Source organism: Portunus trituberculatus, chromosome 42 (assembly GCF_017591435.1).
Source record: "Portunus trituberculatus isolate SZX2019 chromosome 42, ASM1759143v1, whole genome shotgun sequence".
Lineage (NCBI taxonomy): Eukaryota > Metazoa > Arthropoda > Malacostraca > Decapoda > Portunidae > Portunus > Portunus trituberculatus.
In genome coordinates, this window is record NC_059296.1 from 9,961,938 (window position 1) to 9,971,937 (window position 10,000).

The window sequence follows — 10,000 nt, forward strand, 5'->3', positions numbered from 1 at the left end:
TCTCTCTCTCTCTCTCTCTCCGTGTGTGTGTGTGTGTGTGTGTGTGTGTGTGTGTCGTAACATTAAAGGCCGGAGAGGAAGCATATTAGATGAGATGCAATTATGATTTTTTTTTATATGCTCTTTTATCTGGTCATCTTTTTCATGTCGCAGTCAAATGTTGCGGGCCGAGCGTACTCTGGCGAAGGCAAGGCTGATTACACGCCAGGGACGGAATATTCGCTGTGGTATTTGCATGTTAGTCCATGAGAAATAGAATATAAAAGAAAGAAAATGAAAAAAAAAAAGTTGAAGGTCGAATATTTCACTTTGATGTTGATACCTTTATCTTAATCTGACCTTTCCAAAACTCCCATGAAAACCAAATTCGTTGGAATCGCGCGTGATCCACTTTTGGTGGTTAATCTCATGATTACTGCTAACACTGTGCTGACGTCATGGCCTCTCTCTCTCTCTCTCTCTCTCTCTCTCTCTCTCTCTCTCTCTCTCTCTCTCTCTCTCTCTCTCTCTCTCTCCGGCCTCCATATCACAACACCACCACTACCACCATCACCACCACCATCACCATCACCTCCACTAACACCACCACCAGCACCATCACCAACCCCGCCGCCGCCGCCGTCACCCCGTTGCCCTTGTGAATAGTAATCTGCCATGACTCGCGGGGCTCACTACATGTGTCTCTGGGGCGTGTAATTACGGCCTGTTGGATGCTGGCAACACGAATATTGGAGGACAGGAAGCCGCGGCAAGTTTATGCCAGTCTTTGGGTGAATGTGCTGCGATCTAACTTGCTGGGAAGGTGTATGTCTGTCTGTCGGTCCGTATGAATGTGTCTATCTAACTATCTGTCTGTCTGTATGCCTGTGTGTCTGTCTATTCAACTGTCTGTCTGCAAATCCGTTTATTTCCCTTACTTTGTCTATTTTAGTGTCATAATGTGTCTTTCTGTGTGTAACTGTCTGTCTCAGGTGTGTCTAAATCCATCTCTCTGTCTGATTCCCTCTCTCAGCCATTTAGGAGAGTTTCGTTAAGTTTTTAATCGCCAAGTGTCTCTTGAGGGCGTCAAGTTTCGTGGTATTAATATAACTGGTGCGAAATTTGTCCTGGAAATATCACCTGCTCTCTTTCTCTCTCTCTCTCTCTCTCTCTCTCTCTCTCTCTCTCTCTCTCTCTCTCTCTCTCTCTCTCTCTCTCTCTCTCTCTCTCTCTCTCTCTCTCTCTCTCTCTCTCCCCTTTTTATATCCTGTGACCTTTCTCAAATAATTATTTACCTGTTTTAGTTCTTGTTGGTTAGAGGGGGTTCGAAGAAGTTCCGAGAAAATTAGTTATTTATGGACTTGTTGCGAAATTTGCTTGAGAAAAAATATGCAGCTTCCTCCTGTTCCCTATTAGGGTTGCGTTAATGAGCTATCTTTATATTCCGTGAAAATAAAAGAAAACATACTCATTTCAGTTAATGGATGTGAAGCGCTCTTAGAAAAAGTGAAGAAAACACGTTGAAATAATGAACAAGTGATCACAAATAGACAAGCGGAGATGGCGGATAGCAGAAATACAGGTGAGAATTAAATATTCAAGTAGTATCTCAACTCAGTACTAGTCTGCGCCCCTGCTTCTGCCGTGCCCTGAGTGGCAAAATTGAAAAAAAAAAAGATAGATAAATGAAAATAAAATTCTTCATGTGATTTAAATTTATTTTTTTAATCGTCGTTAAGTAGATTTAAATAGGGAATTATATAATGGATCTCTTTTTTTGCCTTTTCCACGCGTCAATATGTCAGGCATTCATGAATCACTGCCGCTTATTGATCGCCAGCAGTCGGGGAAGAGAAGGGGTAGCAAGGAACGGGGAAAGAGGAGCAACCAGGATGAGCAAGCAGATAATATATATATATATATATATATATATATATATATATATATATATATATATATATATATATATATATATATATATATATATATATATATATATATATATATATATATATATATATATATATATATATATATATATATATATATATATATATATATATATATATATATATATATATATATATATATATATATATATATATATATATATATATATATATATATATATATATATATATATATATATATATATATATATATATATATATATATATATATATATATATATATATATATATATATATATATATATATATATATATATATATATATATATATATATATATATATATATATATATATATATATATATATATATATATATCTATCTATCTATCTATCTATCTATCTATCTATCTATCTATCTATCTATCTATCTATCTATCTATCTATATATATATATATATATATATATATATATATATATATATATATATATATATATATATAAACACACACACACACACACACACACACACACACACACACACACACACACACACACACACACACACACACACATACACACGAACAATAGGTATCAAGGGGGGTTCTCACACTAACTCGTTGCTCCTGTACGCAGGTAATGTATCTCGCCATAAAGGTGAGCGGCGGGGCATGTGTCATCTTGACGCGCCGCTCAAATTGCCTGCACGAGAGGTTGCCATTGTCTGAATCGATATTGAATTCGTGATGAAGCTGCAATTTGGCGGATGTAAGTGGCAAATATTTGTTCGGTGTGTTTGGTCCCGGGTTATCATGGGAGACAGAGTGCTTTGTGCTGCTTTGCCTTGCACGTAACTCTTCTCTTTCTCATGAGCCCACGCGCCATGCACAGAGGAGAGGGGAATGAGAAACTTGACCAGAAGTGCTGTATTGAATCGCGACTTCTGATCTTTTTATGGAGTAAGAATTTTTCCGCACTTTATGGAGCGACGACCAATAATGAGAATGTTTATGCTTATTACATGGCATGAGACATTTGCATGCGTCATGGTAGGGGAAACGAAAGAGATAATGTAATATGCATTGATCTCTATAGCCTTTCCCTTTTTGCAAGTGTTTTTGTGTTGTGGTATCACAAAAAAAAGTTCCAGTCATCACATATTCCTTTAGCACCGGAATTTTTGTATTTAATTTTCAGCCTGACAGGGAAAAAGGATAAATGTACACTTTTTTTTCCCCCTTTGCTACGTATGTATTTGCTTTTTTTCATCCAAAGCCACGAAATTGCATTTTAATGTGTACACACGCTAGGGCTCGCGATACACACACACACACACACACACACACACACACACACACACACACACACACACACACACGAGAGAGAGAGAGAGAGAGAGAGAGAGAGAGAGAGAGAGAGAGAGAGAGAGAGAGAGAGAGAATATGGATTGCAGAAGCGAGTGAAAGAGACAATAGTAGACAGGTTGAGAAAGAAGGTACATTAAGAAAGGGAGAAGAGGAAGGGAAGCAGAATTAGAAGGAGAGAGAGAACCTGTGAGTGAAGGGAAGTGAGAAAGTTGTAGGAATGAAGATAGAGAGAGGAAGACACATTACCAAGAAGTGAAAAAGCGAAACACAAGCTGAAGGGGAAAAAAAAAAAACGAATAGGAATGAATGAAGTGAATGGTATTAGAAAATTTTAAAATTTATTGTTACTGTATGATATCACAGTAAATATTTATTAGAAAAATGTGAAAGAGAGTGATTAATTGGTCTCTATTTCAGTTTTGGTTTCTGGTAGGTTAATAATGTAAAGAAAATCATCACATGCTTTTACGCGTATGTATAGTAACGTCATAAAAAGTCTAAGTTTGTAATTATTTGTTTATTGGTACCGAATATGTGAGAAAATATTGAATCAAGCACTACCATACAGACACACACACACACACACACACACACACACACACACACACACACACACACACACACACACACACACACACGCCCGGTAGCTCAGTGGTTAGAGCGCTGGCTTTACAAGCCAGAGGACCGGGGTTCGATTCCCCGGCCGGGTGGAGATATTTGGGTATCTCTCCTTTCACGTGTATTCCCTGTTCACCTATCAGTGAGTAGGTACGGGATGTAAATCGAGGAGTTATGACCTTGTTGTCCCGGTGTGTGGTGTGTGCCTGGTCTCAGGCCTATCCGAAGATCGGAAATAATGAGCTCTGAGGTCGTTCCGTAGGGTAACGTCTGGCTGTCTCGTCAGAGACTGCAGCAGATCAAACTGTGAAACACACACACACACACACACACACACACACACACACATAGAATAGATATAGACAGGTAAAGAGGCAGGTAGAGCAACACCTTTGCAAACATAACCACCATTACCACCACCACCATCACCACCACCACCACCACCACTACCAACAGTTAGCGTGATCGATTTTCCCTGAACTGATTAATTTTGCACTTGTACCTTGGCATCGAGGGGCGGACGACCTGCAAGCGGGATAGGTCGTGCATGCATGGCGGAATGAGCCTTTGATATTCTCGTGAATGTTGCAGCAGCACAGCCAACGCCCGGCCGGCCACCTCCTGCGACGCCCAATTTACTTTTTCTAGACAAAATATTCACCAGCACGCATTCTCTATCCTCTCTGGACTGCGAGTCTTCTTATTTGACTCTCACAGCAAGGAATTTTAACCTCTCACGGTGAAGCAAATAATTAATAAAAAGTCGTGAGTAACTGCTGAAACTTTTCCACGAGTCTTTTAATAGTGGATAGAAGGATAATGCAATAGTGATAGTAGTAATTAAAATGAAAATACTGGTTTTGATGCATCTTTTAGGGACAAGTGGCGGCTCCTTTATATTCAAGTGAAGGAGGCTTGTGAGTCATATATTCCATGCAGTGCCTCGCGGCGTGGTGGTGGAGGCGTTTGTCGAGGCCAGGCGCGTGGGCCGGAAAGTGTTCCCTGCAGACTCAGGTCCACGTCCCTCTGTATACCAGTTTGTTTACATCCTCCGGCAGAAGTTCAGGAGGCGTGGCATGTCCCTTGGATACTCCCAACAGGAGAGAGAACCTTGCCGTCAGAGGGCAGGGAGTTGGGAAGGCTGGGGCGGGAGATAGCACGTTTTTATGGTACTCAGGAGTCAAATTGTTGCTTTAAAAGGCGCTATAAACCCAGTGGTTCCCGGAAAATGCTGTGGACGATGGAGCTGGATTTGTGTTGTTGCCGCGTTTATCTGCTGTTTCCTGGCGGCCAGTCAGAGGCAGCACAAGTAATACTGCTCTGGGGTCTGTTATTTTTACGCTCCGAAAATTACAATTCGGACGGTCAATTTGTTGCTACCGAGCAGTAACCAGAATTTTGATTGTGCTAAAACACTTCAGGCAGGAGCTATTTTCTTCCTCCGGTCAATAAACACACGTCATCAAAAGTGCATGAGGATCTACGCACGTAACCCTAGCAAGCATAAAATAATGCACGATCTAACCTTTACACAAAGCAAAGGTCTGACTCACCTTTGCATTATGGAACGGGTTAAGATAAATGAGAGTATTAGGACTGACTGGCGTCCCGCGTGAGTCAAGGCTTCCACCCACGCGGCGAAGACTCTTTGGGGCGCCTGCATCACGGGAACACGAGGTTCATCAAACATACATAGACACGGGAGCAACGGCGGCTGGTAACATGGGTGAGAGAGAGAGAGAGAGAGAGAGAGAGAGAGAGAGAGAGAGAGAGAGAGAGAGAGAGAGAGAGAGAGAGAGAGAGAGAGGCGTGGTATACGTAACGAGAGGGAGAGATAAAAAAAAATGAAGAGTAGAAAAAAATGCTAAATTGTAATTAAATAATGAAGAGAGAGAGAAAGGACGGATGTCAGAAAAAAAACAATCCTGCTACAACAACAACAACTACATATTATGATAAGGGGAGGAAGAAGAATATGTAGGTGGAGGAGGAGAAGGAGGAGGAGGAGGAGGAGGAGGAAAGGAGGAGTAAAAGAAGAAGAAAAACTAAGTAAGACAAAACAGCAGGAGAAGGAAAAGATAAATGCACTACATACGCAAGAAGTCTCTCTCTCTCTCTCTCTCTCTCTCTCGCTCTAAAGGTTGTGCATGCATGAGTTATCTTGCATCGATCGAGTCATCAAACTTGAAAGCACGCCCTATGCACGGGAAGGAACTTAGTCACTCCACCCTCTCTCCCCCACTCCCGCTGCACACGCCCTCCCCCGCATGCACAGCGAGGCGGGGGAGGAAAGGGAGGCAAATGTCATAGAAGCGTTCGATAAAACAAGAGTGCATATAAGGAAAGGGGTGCAGAGAGAGAGAGAGAGAGAGAGAGAGAGAGAGAGAGAGAGAGAGAGAGAGAGAGAGAGAGAGAGAGAGAGACGAACATCCAAACAAACAGGAGATCTCACACATTAAATTAACCAACAAAATAAATTACACACACAAATGAAAATATATATACACCTTCAGTTACCAAAACAAGGAAGAAGAAAACAATAATCTAAGCAAAACGAACTACAAATGCAGAGGAACCACCAACAAAACCAATATTTATTCGAAGACGCAGAGAGAGAGAGAGAGAGAGAGAGAGAGAGAGAGAGAGAGAGAGAGAGAGAGAGAGAGAGAGGGGTGAGAGTAAAAAAAACATCAATACCAATACTAACTCTATGAAAAAACTGGAATCCTGAAAATGTTGGCGGAGATAACCATAACAGCTTCTTTTTTATTATTTTTAGGCAATCGATGAAAAGGAAGAGACAAACACTGGAGGAAGAGGAGAAGGAGGAGGAGGAGGAGGAGGAGGAGGAAAGGAGGGATGGAAGGAAGAAAGAGGAGTGAAGAGAAAGGGAGAGGAGGGAGGAGAGATCACTGGAGGGAAGGGTGCAAAATAAATGAAGCACTAGAGGGAATAGTTGCAGGCGGAGGAAGATGAAGGGAGAGAGAATGCTGGGATGCACGAGAGAGAGAGAGAGAGAGAGAGAGAGAGAGAGAGAGAGAGAGAGAGAGAGAGAGAGAGAGACCATACAGTGATGATAGGAGTAAGTTTTCTCATATGCTCTTTCCCTCACTTAGAAAGAATATATAAAAGTAATGATCGAGTAACATTTTTTCACATATTTTCCTCCACTCACTCACTCACTCACTCACCCACTCACTTCCTTTCTACCCATCTACGTATACCTGTACAATAATAAACCGTCCATTCAATTCTCTCTCTCTCTCTCTCTCTCTCTCTCTCTCTCTCTCTCTCTCTCTCTCTCTCTCTCTCTCTCTCTCTCTCTCTCTCTCTACTGTGATTTAAAAAAAAAACTACCTGCAATATGTTTTTTCTTTATTATTCTCCGTGCTCCTTTTCATTTTTTTCTTCGATTGTCGCAAGAAGAAAATTGGTGTAGAGCCCTTGACATTTCCTTCCATCAAACACAGAACAGCGAGGATCCCAGAGAAAATTTTAATCGGCCGGACGAAAGTAGTAGTAGTATTTCTTTCTTCAAGTTTCCGTGATCAAAAACCTTATTTAGAGGGGAAGGGGGGTGGTTTGGGAATGCTAAGTGCTGATTAAATATTTAGCTGATTTGTACAGAAAAAAAAAAAAAACATAAAGAAGAAGGGTGCAGCGAAAATAACTAAAGGAAAAAAAAACTGAACATAATTGGAAGTGGAGCAGGAATGAAAAAAGGTGAGACGAGGATGAGGACGAGGAGGAGGAAAAAAAGATGGTAAATAAGAGCTAGAAGACAAGAAAGAAGAGGAAGAAGAAGAGAGACGAGGAGGAGGATGAAGAGGATAGGGAAGAGGTGGAGGAGGAGAAAGAAGAGGAAGAAGAAAAGAGGGACGAGAAAGGGGAAATAAGAAGGAAGTGGCAGTGATGATTCTGATGATGATAATAACCATGATAATAAACAATAACAATAACGATACCTAAAAAAAAAAGAAAAAGAAAATTGTAATGGCTGAGACAAAAAAGAGAAAAAAATGAACAAAACCACAAAATGAACACTAGTCATAAAAAAAGGAGAAAGAAAGCAAGAGGGGAGGAGGAGGGGATTGAGGTGGAGGAGGAGGAGGAGGAGGAGGAGGAGGAGGAGGCGAAGGAGGAAAAAGGAGGAGGAAAATAAGAAAAGGTAAATGAGGACGACGACAAGATGATGAGAATAAATTGAGCGGAATAACAAAATATGAAAACAAGCAAAAGAAGAAGAATAAACATACGAATTTTATCATGAGAGAGAGAGAGAGAGAGAGAGAGAGAGAGAGAGAGAGAGAGAGAGAGAGAGAGAGAGAGAGAGACAATTTAGCATTTCATTTATTCATTTATATATCTATTTGTTTACATAAGTCTGACCTTGAATCTTTTGCCCCTCCAGTCGCTGCTTTCAACACCTCCACCACCACCACCACCACCAGACATCAACACCTGCATTTCAAGTTTTTCACTTTACCCGAACATTCATCATCCCAATGTGATGGGCAGTACTCGTGATGATAGTTCTCTCCCCGAGTTCACGCCACATAGGGCCTGGAGAGAGAGAGAGAGAGAGAGAGAGAGAGAGAGAGAGAGAGAGAGAGAGAGAGAGAGAGAGAATATTTGACGTGCTGTTGTTACTCTCTCTCTCTCTCTCTCTCTCTCTCTCTCTCTCTCTCTCTCTCTCTCTCTCTCTCTACCTGGGCCACCTTTCCCGGTTATCGTGTAATCGTGAAATATCCTGAGATTCTTTATTTAAAACTCTTGTCCTCTCCACCTCTGGCTTCGCTCCAATATTTTCTTTTTTACCATATCCTCTGTCTGTTTTGTCTAATTAGCCTATGTTTTCCGATAAAGGCACTCCTCTTTCTCTTCCTTCTCTTTTCCTCCCTTCTTTCTTAATCCCTTCAATAATGGGACACACACACACACACACACACACACACACACACACACACACACACACACACACACACACATCAGTATTGGGGCACATGTTTACCTTGAGATTTGTGTACGATTAGACGATTTTATTGACAGTAGGAAGGGTCTATAGAAGTCAGAAGACTAATGGTCAAAGTCTTCACTATTTCAATCCCCCACATGAGTTTCTGAAGCTGCATAAAATCACGAAATATTAACCAAAATGAATATGGAAAGGCGTCATGGTACTGAAGGAATTGATTGGAAATACAGCAAGGAGAGAAAATGCAGCAGTTATGTTGTGGGGGATAGATACAAACACAATGAAGTGATGAGTAAACAAGTCACAATTGGTATACCTATTCATCTGGTGCTTGTGGTTCTTAGTGTCTCTCCTCTCTATTTATTTCTCTTGTATTTTCTTTTCTATATTCTTTGTGTTTTTCTCGTCTTTTTTTCTGCAATTCGTCTTCATCACCACTTTTTTTTTCTTTTCTTGCTTGTTTTTCTCCTCCACTGTCTCCTCCACCTTCTTTTCCTTCTCCATTTTCTTCATTCATCTCTTTCTTCTTTTACTCCTCTCCTCCTTCTCTTCTTCCTCTTCCTTTTCCTCCTCCTCCTCCTCCTCATTGCCCTCTTCCACATTCTTATCTATTTCAGTTGGTGGAGTATTAAAGTCAGCAACAACAGAACACACACACACACACATTTGCAATCCACTACACACACACACACACACACACACACACACACACACATACTTTTTATTATCTGTTGTATTATTTTTTTCTATCTCCGTATAAAATTTTTCCTGAAAGATTATTTCATCAACTGTGGATATTTTCTTTTGTGATGCGAGCCAACGAGTGTCCACCTGCGGCATAAGTGTTTAATACTGCCATGTCGAGCTATTAATTATTTCTCAGGTTATAGGAGGGATATGAGGAAGAGGAGGAGGAGGAGGAGGATGGTACAGGGGGAGAGAGGAAAGGTCTCGGGATTAAGCAGAAGAAGGGGAAAAGAGGAGGAGGAGTGATAATAGTGAAGGGGAGGAGTTAAAAAGGAGAAGAAAGAGGAGAAATGGAAAATGGATGAAAAATGATGGTGATGCGGAGAAACAGATAAAAGGAAGAATTGAAGAGTAATAGCAAAAGAAGGAAATAAAGAAAAAAAGGCAGTAGGAAGAGAAATAGAG

At 40.9% G+C, this 10,000-nt stretch overlaps 1 long non-coding RNA gene and 1 other non-coding gene across 2 annotated transcripts in view; both read left to right on the forward strand.

The window, feature by feature from the left end:
- Positions 1 to 10,000, forward strand: part of LOC123517342 — a 569,643-nt gene that overhangs the window by 229,022 nt on the left and 330,621 nt on the right. The window lies entirely within an intron of this gene.
- Positions 3,893 to 3,966, forward strand: Trnav-uac. The gene has a single exon. It is a non-coding gene; the product is annotated as a tRNA-Val (tRNA).